Source organism: Bubalus bubalis, chromosome 23 (assembly GCF_019923935.1).
Source record: "Bubalus bubalis isolate 160015118507 breed Murrah chromosome 23, NDDB_SH_1, whole genome shotgun sequence".
Lineage (NCBI taxonomy): Eukaryota > Metazoa > Chordata > Mammalia > Artiodactyla > Bovidae > Bubalus > Bubalus bubalis.
This window is the reverse complement of record NC_059179.1, coordinates 8798950-8814399: the sequence shown is the minus strand read 5'-3', so window position 1 is coordinate 8814399 and position 15450 is coordinate 8798950. Positions and strand designations below refer to the sequence as shown.

The 15450-nt window shown below is 38.7% G+C and overlaps 1 protein-coding gene across 10 annotated transcripts in view; it reads right to left on the bottom strand.

The window, feature by feature from the left end:
* The window catches only part of A1CF (APOBEC1 complementation factor), a 92531-nt gene extending 84566 nt beyond the window's left edge, over positions 1-7965 (bottom strand). For 9 of the 10 annotated variants that reach the window (XM_006072979.3, XM_006072975.3, XM_006072976.3 and 6 more), the window contains exon 1: positions 7842-7965. The gene's annotated coding sequence lies outside the window, so the exon portion shown is untranslated. The remainder of the gene's footprint in view (positions 1-7841) is intronic. The other variant, XM_025274405.2, reaches the window with a different exon arrangement.
* Between the last annotated feature and the right edge of the window lie 7485 nt (positions 7966-15450).

Below are 15450 nucleotides of genomic sequence, written 5' to 3'. Positions count from 1 at the left end.
TGGCAGTGCTGATGCCCCAAAGCTCCTCCACATACAATTTCCTCTTCAGGTGTCTGTTATCATGCCTGTGCGGGGGACTGATCTGGGGGCAGTTTATATTAGCCCATGCTTGCTTTTTTGCTGTGCTAATGACCATCATTCAGCAATCTGCACCTTTATAAGTGCATTTGAATACTTTGATAATTGTTGTTGTATTAACTATGAAAATAATAGAACCTGAGAGGTTTGTTCTCTGGGGTGATTTCAGATCAGATTTTTAGGCTTCTGCCCTTGGTAATTACCCAGGTCCCTTTAAATCACTCTATCCTGACTTTATTAAGAGGCCCTGCCTGTGATAGAGAACATCTCTGCCTTGGAAAAGATACCACAGAGTCAGGGAGAAAATCGCTCCCCATTTACAAAGCAAGCCAGTCATGGGGATAGATAATTTCTAAGCCACTGACTTCCACGCTAAAACACTTTCTACATGTTGACTTCATAGCCTCTCTCTCTCCTAACCATTATCTTAGTAAAGCATTGTGTAATCAACACAGAAATGAGATGAGAATTACAGCTGTAATCGCTGAGGTTTGTGTACACTTACTTGGCATTGTTCTGAGAACTTCATGTGTAATTTCTGATCCAATCTCAAAGCAACCCTGATTTTACAGCAGAGGAAACAAGCACAGAGAAATTACCTTGCTAAAAGTCACAAGGATAGTAAGTGGTGAAGCTAGGATTTGAGTCCAGTCCTTCTGGGTCCAGAAGCCCTCTGCTTTAACATTGGAATCATCTTCCTCTTGGCCATGCCAGCACCATGAATCAGCTTTCTTGTTTTCATCAGAATTGTGGGAATACTTTGAAATCTTGAATTATTATTATTGGAAGTATTAAACTGAGTTATTATTATTATAGTAAATATTTGATTTTATGGCTTATTTTGAAAGGCAAATAAAAATGAGAGTTTGTAGACATTATAAGACTTTCTCTTATCTTTATTCTCCTCTGGGACCACATAATGGCATTCTCTGATTGATTCCAATGTAAGTAAATGCACTTGTATTAAATAACTGTTTTGAAATGAGAGAGAGATGGAGGAATTAGTATCTGGTAGGCATGATGCTCAAATGACTTTAATAATAAATCAAAATTATTTAATAAGTAAATTCTTTCTCAAAAATCAAATACCATTCAGATCCCTTGTCCTCTGATTAGCCATGACACTTCCGCCCTGAGCCATATCTTCTCAACTTCTCTTCCCCACCATTGAAACTGACTTGTCCTAAGTCCTCTTTCCATAAGACTTTACCAGGCTGGTGACCATGCTAGGTGACTTTAGTCTTCCCTGGTGGCTCAGACTAGGTAAAGAATCTGCCTCCAGTGCAGGAGACCCACATTCAATCCCCGGAAGATCTTCTGGAGAAGGGAATGGCTACTCACTCCAGTATTCTTGCCTGGAAAATCCCATGGACAGAGGAGCCTGGTGGGCTACAGTCCGTAGGGTTGCAAAGAGCTGGACACAACTGAGCGACTAACACTTTACCAGGCTGGTAACTATGCTTGATGGTTTTAGGCTACAGTGTTCCTGAATGTTAACACCTCAGAGTGCCCTGATCACTCTCACTCTACATCCCTACTAATTTGTATCTTAAAAAGGAACTTCTGAAAATATATTCTTTTTAAGCTAAATGAAAAACTCTCTTGAGGCTGGTGGAACTGCTATTTGGGTGCATCTGGGTCTCCATTTAAAGCTCCAAATTAGGTCAGTTTAAATATGGGATTCCCTTAGCATTCATAGACCCAATTATCCTTTCCCTGGGGAGAAGGGTGTGCCCTCTAGGTGCGAGGTGCTATGTCCTCTTCAGACACTAAGAGAATTCTAGTGTAAGGCAGCCAAGTCCTTCAGGACAATTACTGTATATTTCTAGAGATATCTCCACTGTATTCCTGGCCTGTGCCTGCACGTATTTCCTCTGTGATCTGGGCCTTGCTGTCCTTTCATTCACAAGATGGGTCTCCTTTGACTGAGTCTCTGCTGTGTCATCTGTGAATCTGAGCAGAGTGGGGAGAGGAAGACTCAGAATGGAGGGAATATTTCTCATAATCGTGGAAGTCTTATTACTCTTTCTCTAAGAATGTGTATAGAGAATCCAGCTGAATTAGAAATGCTATCCAGTGGGTGGTGGTCCAACAGAAGGGACCTGCCTGAGGACTGGAGTCCTGCATATGGGTTCTCACTCTAATAAAAAGTGTCTTTTATCCTTGGGACACTCACTTAGCTTTTTCTCTGCTAAATAAAGGACCCCAGTTTTCTTCTCACTCCAAGACTCGAGGCTTCTCAGTGTTCCATTTTTACTCTTTTTACAAGATCCCTGTGCCAGACTGCTGGAGTTCACTCCTGTTTCTACCACTGATTAACTGGGTGATCTTGGGCAAGGTTTTCCTCGTCTCTGAGACCTCACCTTTTGTTTGAAAATGGGGTATTGCATTGGTACCCATTCCAGAGCATTCCAGAGGGTTAAATGAGTTCATCTGTGTGTTTGGCATATGGCATAAGCTATGTCAGGATATAAGACCTGCTATTAATATCCTTGCTCTCACCCTCGTTATCATAGGGTGTTAAATGGTTGGTAGTAAATGCTTTTACTGTGAGACAGTGTTAGGGTTCTTCAGGACAGAAGATTGAAAAGAGGATTCATGAAGTGAGCATTTGTATGTGCCAACACAGTTTTCTCCTCCGTGGTATCAGATTCTGATTTCTGACTTCCACTGCAAGTAAGCAGAGGTTTTAGGCTAACAAGTCAATTCACTTCATGCAGAAGGCCCCAGCTGAGCACTAAATATAAACCTAAGAGACAAGCTGGATAGAATTATACTAAAGATGAGTTAATAAGAATGAAAATCAGTCGCATGTATACCTAATACCCTGCCAATTTTTCCGTCAGTTTTTCAGGAGACGTTACGGATTTGTCCCTTCTTTGCTTCCTTCACTATGTTAGTTGTGGTATCTGCACTGGTTTAAATCTTTCCAGGATTGTTTTCTTCTGGGACCTGCGTGGAATTGATTCTCCCCTCACCTTCCATGGGGTTCCTTATGCCTTCTCTTCACAGTTTCATCACACTTCTTCATTCATTCATAGACAAATCAGTTAATGCCCAGGACAGCAGTTGAAGGCTCCCAACATAGTCTGCATTATGCTACATAAACAGAGCTGGGCTTATAGACTCTAGGTGAGAGATCATTCAATGATGAATAATGACAATAACCTTGAAGAAACCAAGATTACTAAGTTGACTGTGAAGAAAGTTTCTTTAAAAAATCTAATACAATATTGTAAAGTTTAAAAATAAAATAAAATTAAAAAAAAATCTAAACTCTTCTGTATTCAATGCCAGAATAGTCTATAGAAATAAGGTAGCATAATTGTTAATTCTGCTATGTATCAATAAACCTCATATTCTTAAGTCAATTCAGCATTCCAAAAACTGGTGGCTTTTTAACTGCTCCAGGAATTAAAGAGATTATTATGTCATTGAAGGAAGGAATGTTTTTTATAGAATTGCAAACCAGTTTGCTTCCTTAGTTATTCCGTGTGGCCAAATTGTCATATGTCATATGTCTCCTTAGCCATACTATTGACTGTAGCAGAACCCTGTATATAATCTTGCAAACTAGAGGAAGTTATCTTAATTCTTCTTCTTACTTTCGTCTTAATATTAGCAGGGATGAATCTGGAAAATATTCTCCATATGATTGTTAACACCTACAAATATAAAATTCCACATATATATCCGAATAAGGGGGAAAAAAAAACAAGCTTAGTTTATACATCTTTAAAAGAAAATAAAATTAGCTTAAGAAACCAGCATATTTTAGTCAAGACAACCATTTTTATAAAGGGAAATATTTTAATTTTGGATTTGGATCCATCCAAACTATTCACCACAAAATGTCAATGTATTAAATTAAAAATGTAAAATAGTTTTTAAAGCTGACCACCTAGTTGGATAAGGTTTAATGGGATAAAATGAAAAACTGCTGATTGAATCAGCAGTAAATATTTGTTAATTACTGCCTGGATTTTACCTTATCAGGCAAAGAAGCAGATGGGCCTTAGATTTCTGTATAGAAGGTCACTGCAGTCCTGCTGCTCCTTTTCCAGGTGCTTTCCCTGGGGGGAGTTTGGACTGTGAGGACTGCACTTTAGAGGAGCCTGGTTACTGTTTCCATGAATAAGATAAAATGGTGTTTATCCTCTGTGGATCAATACCCTCTTGTTTGAACTTATTGAGTCATTTAGAGACACAGAAGGTAATGAAAACCATTGTGCAATAGTACCCAGCGTAGTACCCAGCATCCCGAGGGATGACAGCATTTTAAAAGACAGTTATTGAAACAGATTTGTAACATCAACTGGCTGAATGATGAAACGAACACACACTGTGACAAGGTGTCCTGTGGGTTTCAGTGGAAAAGGCTTTGGATTCTTAACTAAGAGCCTTCTTGAGAAACATTCTCTAAAATAAAAATGGTATAGGATGCTTGTTTTTTGGAATAAAAGAAAATGATAAACTCTCTTATTTTCTGAACAAATAGGATTTCTCTTTGTGACTCATCAAAACTTCATTGTTTATGTACAGTGTTTGATTTAAATGATATTAGCATTGTTTTGGGGAGAAGGCAATGGCACCCCACTCCAGTACTCTTGCCTGGAAAATCCCATGGACGGAGGAGCCTGATAGGCTGTAGTCCATGGGGTCGCTAAGAGTCGGACACAACTGAGCGACTTCGCTTTCAGTTTTCACTTTCATGCATTAGAGAAGGAAATGGCAACCCACTCCAGTGTTCTTGCCTGGAGAATCCCAGGGACGGGGGATCCTGGTGGGCTGCCGTCTATGGGGTCGCACAGAGTCGGACATGACTGAAGCGACTTAGCAGCAGCAGCAGCAGCATTGTTTTGACAAAGAGGAGCTAATGGGGAAGTTTGGAAAATTTTAAGAAACTCTGAAAAGTTTTAGGAAACTATTGGAGGTTTATACCAATAGGGAAATGGACAGGGAAGAGAGTTTTGCTGAATTTTTGAATTCACATTGCCAAGGACTATGCTTAATTAGTTTTGCTTTGTCACCTCCTGTGATCTTTACTAAATTCTGCAGGACAGATTTAACCCCCATTTTATATTTGAAGGGGCTTCCCTGGTGGCTCAGATGGTAAAAAAATCCGCCTGCAATATGGGAGACCTGGGTTCAATCCCTGGGTTGGGAAGATCCCCTGGAGAAGGGAATGGCATCCCACTCCAGTATTCTTGCCTAGAGAATTCCACCGACAGAGCAAGGCGACAGTCCATGGGGTCGCAAAGAGTCAGACGTGACTGAGCAACTTTCACTTCACTTTTACATTTGAAGAATCCGAGATTCAGAGTTGAATATCATGCCTAAGGTCACAAACCTAAGGAATTTGGGAACAGGCATTCCAGCCTAGCTCTGTCAGGAGAAAAGTCCAGTGTTCTGTCTATAATTAATTTGAAAAATCTCTAAGATAAACATGCTTCTGTTTGACGGAAGATGGTTAGACTCTAAATTGCCTAAGAGGTTTTTGATCATGATGATTGAAATAGTGATGGTTTCAGTCAATTCTGGTTGCTATGGATGCTGGACATGGACTATAAAAATGATTTGTTCTGTCTTCATTTGTGTTCAGAGGAATACCATTTCTGAGATAATGTCACCAAAAGAAGATGCACTCTTGTAAATTAAGCTTAGGGAACAAAGCATTGCCTACTCTCCTAGATAATCCCAATGAATGAACATATTTGTTTGTTGCTGTTTAGTTGCTTGGTCATGTCCTATTCTGTCTGACCCTGTGGACGGTAGCCCACCAGGCTCCTCTGTCCATGGGATTTCCCAGGCAAGAGTACTGATGTGGGTTGCCATTTCCTTCTCTAGGGGATCTTCCCAATCCAGGGATTGAACCCACGTTTCCTGCATTGGTAGGCATGTTCTTTACCATTGAGCCACCAAGGAAGCTATTTATACATAGACTAAATCTTCTTGTGAGGACAGTCTCATGATTTTATGCTTGGGCTCTGGAGTCAGAACACCTGATGGGGCGCTTAGCTCTGCTACCTCCTAACTGGGTGATGTTCAGCCCATTTGGTAACTTATTCATGCCTCAGTTGTAAAATGTTATAGTAGTATCTAACATATATGGCTATTCTAAGAATAGCTTGAGATAAATGCATGAAAAGTACTTAGACGTGCGCTTGGCCATATGCTTAATAAATGTCTGTTATCGTTATTATTACTCAAAATACTCATGTAGTAACAAGACCTGCTTTAATTGTCTAATTGCCATTTCCTCAACTTACCTAACAACACAGTCCCCCTTTGGAAGCCACATGTATTAACATCCACTGAATACAGTGTAGGGAAGGTTACATTTGAAATGACACAAAACCAACGTGGTATTAGCCCAGGTGAACATAACAACTAAATATTCAGTGTTTTCATATCCACTATGTTACTTTAGGTTTGTCCATGATAACTAATTTCTTTTTTTTTTTTTTTTTTTTGGACAATCATCTTTCCCCTTCCCTTACATTTGATAAATAATAAACTGAAACAGTAAAATGTGAGAATTTTCTCAAATGGAGAGTATCCATACTATTCCAGAAAATATGGTCCTTAAAAATGAACCTGTAAGTCATTTGTTTATTACCTATATTTAGCAGAGGGATGCTTCGGTGCTTTAAAATAAGTGATTTCACTTGTTTTTCTTAATCTATGCTCTATTGTATGCATCTCAGCACATATAATAAAGAATTTTTCAGGCCAGACCATCACATCTTTGATGCTTCTAAATTATAGCAAGAGTTAAATTTGCCAACGCATGTTTTACAAAACACTAATCCTGCCCAATGCAAAATAATGCTATGTTAGTCATCTTCTTGAAGACACAGTACACAGCTGAACAGTCCAAAAAACTTATTTGACTTGGAACACGCTTCTTTACCATTCTCCCTGGAACTTACTCTGGCAATTATAGAACAAAACTATTTCAATTAGAATATTTAAGAGATTTCTGGGAGGAATGGGATATTCCTGGTAAGTGCCCTGATTGATTTCCTTTTTTAGATAGAGTACCATCATAGTCTGATTGTGAATCATCTTTTTGGAGTGAACAAAATGATCACGTGAAATATATCCACTGCAGCACAGCTGCCCAAACCATCCTGAAAGGAAAAGATCTAATAATTAAGCCATCTGAAGGTAGAGATTTAATACACTCAAGACCAAAAATTTTCCATGACTGTCTTTGTTTCTTTTTCTTATGTTTTTGGTGCTGGTGCAGGATAAAGGAGGAAAGGAAGGGAGATAAATGAATATGTGAAATCTAAAGTATGGTAGAAATTATGACCCCCACAGAGAACACAGAATCTGTCAGTGCTGTTAATACCATTTCTCTTGTTAATTACACTTTTATGCTTCCCCGGATCCGAGGACCAGAACAGACAGTCAACCACAACTCTCCCGGCTGTCTGGCTATTGCTAAATACATTTCTCAGAAACATTAGCCTGACTCTTGACCCTGATGTGATAAATCTACATTATTTTTTTACCCTCAGAAATTGATTAAATCAAAGAACAAAAGCTGGCTGTTGTCTCATTTTGAGATTATATGATAATTCTAATATTTTCTTTTGTTTTCAGATGGCTTTATCAGTATAAAAGCAAACTAGAAATATCCCTGAATTCAGCTCTCTTGTGGAAGCGCGTCAAAGCTGTTTCACTGCATTCCCACTGATCCACACGGCACAGTTTCACAGAGTTGAAATAGAAAAATCAAAACACATGGACCATACCTGAGTGATTTCAGAGATCCCCACCCGGAAAAGGTTTCCTTGATTATGGCGAATTCAACGTGTCACTCTGGTTATGCTCTAATCATCATATCAAACTCCAAAGGTTCAGTGGCTTTAGGTTTGGTTTACAATTCCTGGGAGTTAAACTTTAACTCACCCTGTCTCTTGCATCCATGCAGCCCTTTGACCAGATAACTGGGTCACTACAACCCAAGCAGAATCTACAAAATTACTGTTGTCATTTGTTTACCATATTAAAATGAATTTTATATTACAAATCATTGAGGTGAATATTATTTTGATGTGTTTTAAGTGACATATATTTTAAAAAGTAGAACTCAATGCAATTTGGATAACTAAGCTTTCCTTTATATTAGGTCCCTTGTTTTCTGCTATGCCAAAATGATATTAAGCCTATGGTAATTTAAGAGAATGTTTCACACTCCTTATATCATTGTATTACATGGAATAAAGTGTGGAGTTTTAGGTCAAGTATGCAGATAAATGCAGGCTTAGAAAAATAGAACACATAAGGTATTTACATAACCAAATAAATAGTGTCAGATCATGTTGGGGAAAGCAGGCTTCTTTTTATATAAGCTGCTCATTCAGATTTTAAGAGAGCCATGTAATCAGCCATGTACTGAGGTAATATGAGAGCCAAGGCTGTTCATTGCTTGCAATCTCAGTAGCAACTGTTTATTAAAGAATAGGCAAATGTATTTCCAAAGATATAAACTCAACATTCTCAATTCTCTGATAAGAGCTCCAGTCTATGGAGGAAATTTCTAAGAGTCATAAAGCCCACTGAAAAAAATAAAAACCCTCCTAATTTTGAGTAAATTGTAAGGGTTTATAAACCACAGGCCCCAACACTGAAATTAAAGGACATGCTCAGCTTCAGTTCTAATAAGAGGAGTCTGCTTTTCTAGGAACCAACTACTAACAGAAGTACTTGTTCATTCTGTGTTTTATTTTATTTTATTTTATTTTACAATCAATCATTCCATAATATGGACATAGAGGAAGATAAGTCGGTTGCTGACATCTGATAATATAAAGCATACTATTGGAATGCTAGTTCTGCCCACAGTTTTCAGCTCTCAAACACAAGGAAGTCTAGATATTCCTCAACTTTTCCCAGAGCAATGCCTGACAAAGTTAAGCAAAAACACTCCTGGAACTGTTGCTTTGCCCTGGAATTGGAATGAATCCGGAGGGAGGCATCAGGCCCCTCCCAGCTGACAGCTCTCTAAGTACTGCATCTCTCTACAACCTCCTCGGGAGAGGATGCCCCTCACCAGGCAGTTTTTTTTGGTTTTCCTAGTGAAGGCTCAGTCTGGGTGTGTATGATTTCCCAACGTGTGGGGAAATCTTACCCTGAATTCACCTGGTGCTGCAGAGAACTGTCGATACTGTGAGATGGTCGGCCTGGGAGCATTTGTTGGTTGCTTGGTATGGTTGGTGCCTGGATGGTGAGGAGTGGAGATGATGAAAAGAAAGCCAGAGGTTTGAGGTATCTCATGGAGTAGCAAAATATGACAGTAAAAGAAGGCATTATATTAACTAATTATTTAAAAATGTATCAGTTTCCTATCTGAGGCGTCCTGGCATTCTCTGTGGCCTTGGGACAAAGAAAAACCAACTGATCAGAATGAGATCAAATAGATGACCTTGATCTCATCTGTCTAATCAAGGGGAATGAAGTTCCTTGAATGGCAAGGCTTGCTTTCACTATGTAAGAATAAACCTAGGTTAGCCCTCCTGGGGCCTCCTTAGCCTAGGAGAGATAAAGCAATGATCAAAATGTTATACAATGTAAACAAACAAATTCGGTTTAAATAGTGACTGGTAAATATTTTTCATTTGTTTATTCTTCAATTACCTAAAGACCTACAATTTGCCAAGCATAGATGGACATTTATTTATTTAGTTTCACACATTTTATTACAAGTACAATTTTCAGAATACCATAAAACTGCTATAAACGGGCATGTATGAGCACACTGATACTAGGTAATTGATTTCCATGGCTAGTGTAGGATTTATTGACTAAGGTGTCTGAGTTTTTATTTTTTTACATTTAAACTTGTAAATTTTTAAAAATTAACTTCTTTTCCAGCCTTAATAGAGTATAAAATACTAATGATAATAATGATAAGGCTAATTATTCTTAAGGCATATCATACCATCTTTACTTTTTATAATCCATATATATAGTTTTTTATATATTAAGCATAGAATGTTGGTCTTTTTCTGTTTTATCCAAGGTAGTCCCAGTATATTAGATGAGTAATTTTTTAAAATGAAGGTTGAATTTATTCGTAGACTGTAAAATCAGGATACTGAGTTGTATACAACATATTCAAGCCAGAATATAATAGAAAATACAAAGTGAATTGCTTCTAGAAAGGGTATATAGTGTTCCTGAAACTTTTGTTTGTTATATATATGTGTGTGTGCTATTTTTGATATAAATTTTATTTTTTGTATTGTGAAGCACAGTTTGAAAAGCTTGCAGAATACTGCGTTAGTCTTTAGGTATTCAGTGGTTAACAAACCAGATACAGGGTATATGCACTGAGCAGATTTCCCCCCAATGACTGACTGAGTTATAAGTATCATAAAAAAGAAGTTCAGGATGCTAAACAGAACAAAAGACAGGGATCTGCAATGATACCTAAAAAATAAACACATTCCTAGCAAAAGAGATGAGATTTGTAGGTACCAGAGGACCGCATGAGGAAATTGGATAAAGGCAGTCAAAAGGTGCAAACTTTCAGTTATAAAAGTACTAGGGATGTAATGTACAACATGATAAATACAATTATCACTACTGTATGTTGCATATGGATGTTGTTAAGAGGGTGAACCCTAAGAGTTGTCATCACAAGAAAATTTTCCATTCAATTTTGTACCTATATGAGATGATGGATATTCATTGATATCGCTTGTTAATAATCATTTTAAAAAGAAACAGAAGCAACACAGAAACCTAACCTAGTGTGGGACTGGGTGGGAGTGAGGAAAGCCTTTCAGAACAGCAACTGTTTACACTGAGAACCAAGGCATGTGTGAGTGGAGAATGGGCATTCTAGTAGGGGGAAATAGCATGTGCTAATGCCCTGGGGGTGAAAAAGTTGGCTTAAAACTCAACATTCAGAAAACGAAGATCATGGCATCTAGTCCCATCACTTCATAGGAAATAGATGGGGAAACAGTGGAAACAGTGTCAAACTTTATTTTTTGGGGCTCCAAAATCACTGCAGATGGTGACTGCAACCATGAAATTAAAAGATGCTTACTCTTTGGAAGAAAAGTTATGACCAACCTAGATAGCATATTGAAAAGCAGAGACATTACTTTGCCAACAAAGGTCTGTCTAGTCAAGGCTATGGTTTTTCCAGTGGTCATGTATGGATGAGAGAGTTGGACTGTGAAGAAAGCTTAGCACGGAAGAATTGATGCTTTTGAACTGTAGTGTTGGAGAAGACTCTTGAGAGTCCCTTGGACTGCAAGGAGATCCCAATCAGTCCATTCTGAAGGAGATCAGCCCTGGGATTTCTTTGGAAGGAATGATGCTAAAGCTGAAACTCCAGTACTTTGGCCACCTCATGTGAAGAGTTGACTCATTAGAAAAGACTCTGATGTTGGGAGGGATTGGGGGCAGGAGGAGAAGGGGATGACAGAGGATGAGATGGCTGGATGGCATCACTGACTCGATGGACGTGAGTCTGAGTGAACTCCGGGAGTTGGTGATGGACAGGGAGGCCTGGCGTGCTGCAGTTCGTGGGGTCGCAAAGAGTTGGATACGACTGAGCGACTGAACTGAACTGAATGCCCTGAGGGTGGCACATTAAAATAACTGATAGAAAGCCAGTTATGAGGGGTGAGAGGGAGGTAGTGGGGGAAAGTGGCCCCTAAAGGGCCATGTATGTGGTGTTACAGATTTCCAGCAAGGGAAAGTCACTGAAGAGTTCTAAGATGAATCACATTCTCTATTTGTGTATACTTCGGGTATAGAGTTGAGAAAAAAATTGTCATGAGATAATACTGTCTGTCTATTTCTTTTTTATTAAAAAAATGAGGCATAATTGATATGTTCCTACTGTTCAGTTGCTAAGTCCTGTCTGATTCTTTGTGACCCCATGGACCGCAGCATGCCAGGCTCTGTTCTCCTCCATAATCTCCCAGAGCTTACTCAAATTCATGTCCATTGAGTTGGTGATCTCCTTTTGCCTTCAATCTCTCCCAGCATTAGGGTCTTTTCCAATGAGTCAGGTCATATATTACTGATATATGATATTATATTAGTTTATCCTTTTAAAATCAAAATCTGCTTCTCTTAGAATTATTTGATTGCTGTATGTATTTAAATAAGAGTTAGTCATTTGGATCTGAGGGATGAAAAGCATCTAATAGACTTCATGGTGGTAAAGATTAGGACAGTGGCACTGGAGCAAGAAAGAGTGGAATAAGAGTAAAAGCTTTGCGAAGTGGACTGTAGCCGTCAGGCCCATAGAACTGCTCTTTAAATAGGAGCTGTCGTCCATCATTTGCTCTCGGGCTTGTGGATTTTAAAAAATCTTGCCTTTAATATCAGATAACTTTGCCACCTAGCAGAGCTGGCACACTTATGCAAAATTTGCTGATAATTGCTGACTTAGGTAAAACGAAAGTTTAAAAAAATGTAAGATACAATTGGTTCAGACGGTAAAAAGCGTCTGTCTGCAATGCAGGAGCACCGGGTTCAATCCCTGGGTTGGGAAGATCCCCTGGAGAAGGAAATGGCAGCCCACTCCAGTATTCTTGCCTGGAAAATCCCATGGATGGCGGAGCCTGGTAGGTTACTGTCCATGGGGTCGCAAAGAGTGGGACACGACTGAGCGACTTCACTTCACTTCAAAGCAAAGGTTACCAAGTGTAAGAAGCTTTAGTCCCACTCATAATCTTCCCTCTCCTACCTTAATAAAAATGTTCTCCATTTCTTAGGAATGCAAAATTTATCTTGGATCTCTGATAGGTTGGTGGAGTTACTTAATTCCCTGGAAGGGAGCATTCTAGATAATGTGAGAGCCATGTTGGTCACATTACCTAGGGCACAAGCCTAATTGTCTTTTCTTGTCTGTGATGTGGAAAGAGCTTTAAGCATGGAGCTGGTGCCTGAGGAATCCAGGTCTGATGCTGCCACTTGTGAGCTACCTGGCCCTGAGCAGGTTCCTGCCCCTTGTCTGAGCCCATGTCCCTGCCTTTAATGAGGCAAACCTCTACCTCCCTTATCTACCTCACTGATTATTGAGAGGGTCAAAGTATATGCGAAAATGATTTGAAAATAGAAGAGTAGAATGATTACAGAGCAGATGAAATTACACCCTTGAGGTTACGTCAGTGCAACTTCTGGTTTTAATCTGTGAAATACACGGTCTTCCAGGATTTTAAGTCTGCTCTTTTAGAGATTTAGAACATGTCAGGCCTAGAAGCCTGATGCTATTATTAAGGCGTGCAAGACTTTAGAAGACAGTCGAATTTGATTCAGTGGGTTAGAACCCATCTCTTCTTGAAATGCCATATTCCAGAACTTTAGACTTTTGACAAGTTATTGGTTTTGTAACTAGAGCCATCTAGTGTTGAACTGATTAAAACACACACTTGCACATACATGCACACATGCGTGCACGTGCATACAAACACACACACACACACACACGCACACACACCCTTCTTTGGTTTGTGCTTGAGGAAATTGCATTAGGTTCTCCTGACATATCTGAATGGTATTTTCAGTATCGCATAATTGTAGGATTAAATGAAGTCTTGAGAATTTATCTAAAGTGTAGACTAATCTAAAAATCATATCAGCCAATGGGAAGCCACAATGGCCCCGTCCTTTAAACATGAATGGTGTACCTTCCATTTTATAATCCTTGGTCCTTTTGATTAGCATTCCTATATTGAAATAAATGTTCTTGAAATTTTAGTTTGCAAAAATCATATTACTTTTTTAAAGCAATATTACTTAGTTCAACCCCAAAGCAAAAGCAAATATTATTTTTTTCAAATAAAAGAACAATTTTAGAAAAGGAAATCCAGTTGGCAACCTGGTGTTTTCTTTCTTGATATTGGAAATTTCTGCTCATTAGATTTTAATCTATTTAATGTCCTGTGTCCAATTTTCTTTAGCGAAAATAATTCCCACAGAAGAATCTCCACTAAGCTCTTAGATACCTTCTAGAGAGGAAGTTATTATACAGTCTCTCTTAATGATTATAATATTACCCATTTTCTTGAGTTAATTTTACTAAGCTTTGGAAAAAAAGATCATTTCGAAAGGTAGGAGATATTCTGGGGGAAGCAAAGTTAAAACGCATATATACACATACACATCCCAGATTATTATGGCATAATCATATTTTCCCTCATTTTCATTCAGTGTACCACTTGTTATGACTAACTGGTATACTGAATTCTTCAGGTTCACAAAGTATCTGGGAAGTATTGTGGCAATTTGGGCAGCATCTTGAATTTTTTTCCTATAAAACTAGATCTGGCTAATTCAGCAAATCTAGCTTTTCCACCTCCAAGCAGGAAAACATTAAGTATTAGTTGCTCAGTAATGTCTGACTCTTTGTGATCCCATGGACTGTGGCCCACCAGGCTCCTCTGTCCATGGAATACTCCAGGCAAGAATACTGGAGTGGATAACTATTCCCTTCTCCAGGGGATCTTCCCAACCCAGGGATCAAACCTGGGTTTCCTGTGTTACAGGCAGATTCTTTACCATCTGAGCCACCAGGGGAGGTGGCTCAGATAGAAAACAGTATTGTATATAAAGAGGGGACTTTTTTCTGATTTTCTTAAATATTAGAATAACTTTGGGGTTAAGGATAGCAGAAATGGAATAATAAAATGTTAATTATTTTCATTAATCATTTTCAAATGGTAAAAGGAAGCTGAAATTAATGTTGAGATGGTTAGGAAGAGAACATTAACTTTTCAAACATAACCGAAGCTGCTCTTTAATGGGCCTGATTCCTAATTTGTGTTCATTGTGGTTTATACAAAATGAAAACTTAAGTTTCAAATGCACTTTGTATTTCCAAAGCACTTCTAATGGATCTTCACCACAACCATATTGGATTAGGACTTGGTAGAGTTTAATGTTTAACAGCATGATGTTAGCAGTCCATTCTCTTGGGTTATAATCTCAACTAACCCCTCAGTATCTGCATCCCCTCAGACAAGTCTTCTAATCTCTGAGTCTCTATTTTCACATCTGGAGATGGAATCATGGTAACACCTGCCTCAGACTTCCTATGAAACTCAAAGGAGAGAAGGTGTGGAAAGAACTTAGTCCAATGCCAAATGCATAGCAAATATTTATCTATTAATTGTATATTGGTTTTAAAAGGAACTTTGAGAGTTAGCTGTCCTTCTATCATCCCAGTGAACAGAAAACTGCAATTCTGTGTGGTCTCAAATGTACTGCTCTGAAAATTGTTTCCAGTCAGATGCTCCAAGATCATTCACATGGTTTGGTGAACAGCATGCATCTGCAGTGTAGAATAAACAGTGTGCATGTGCTTCGAGACTCACAGATCATTGTAGGAAT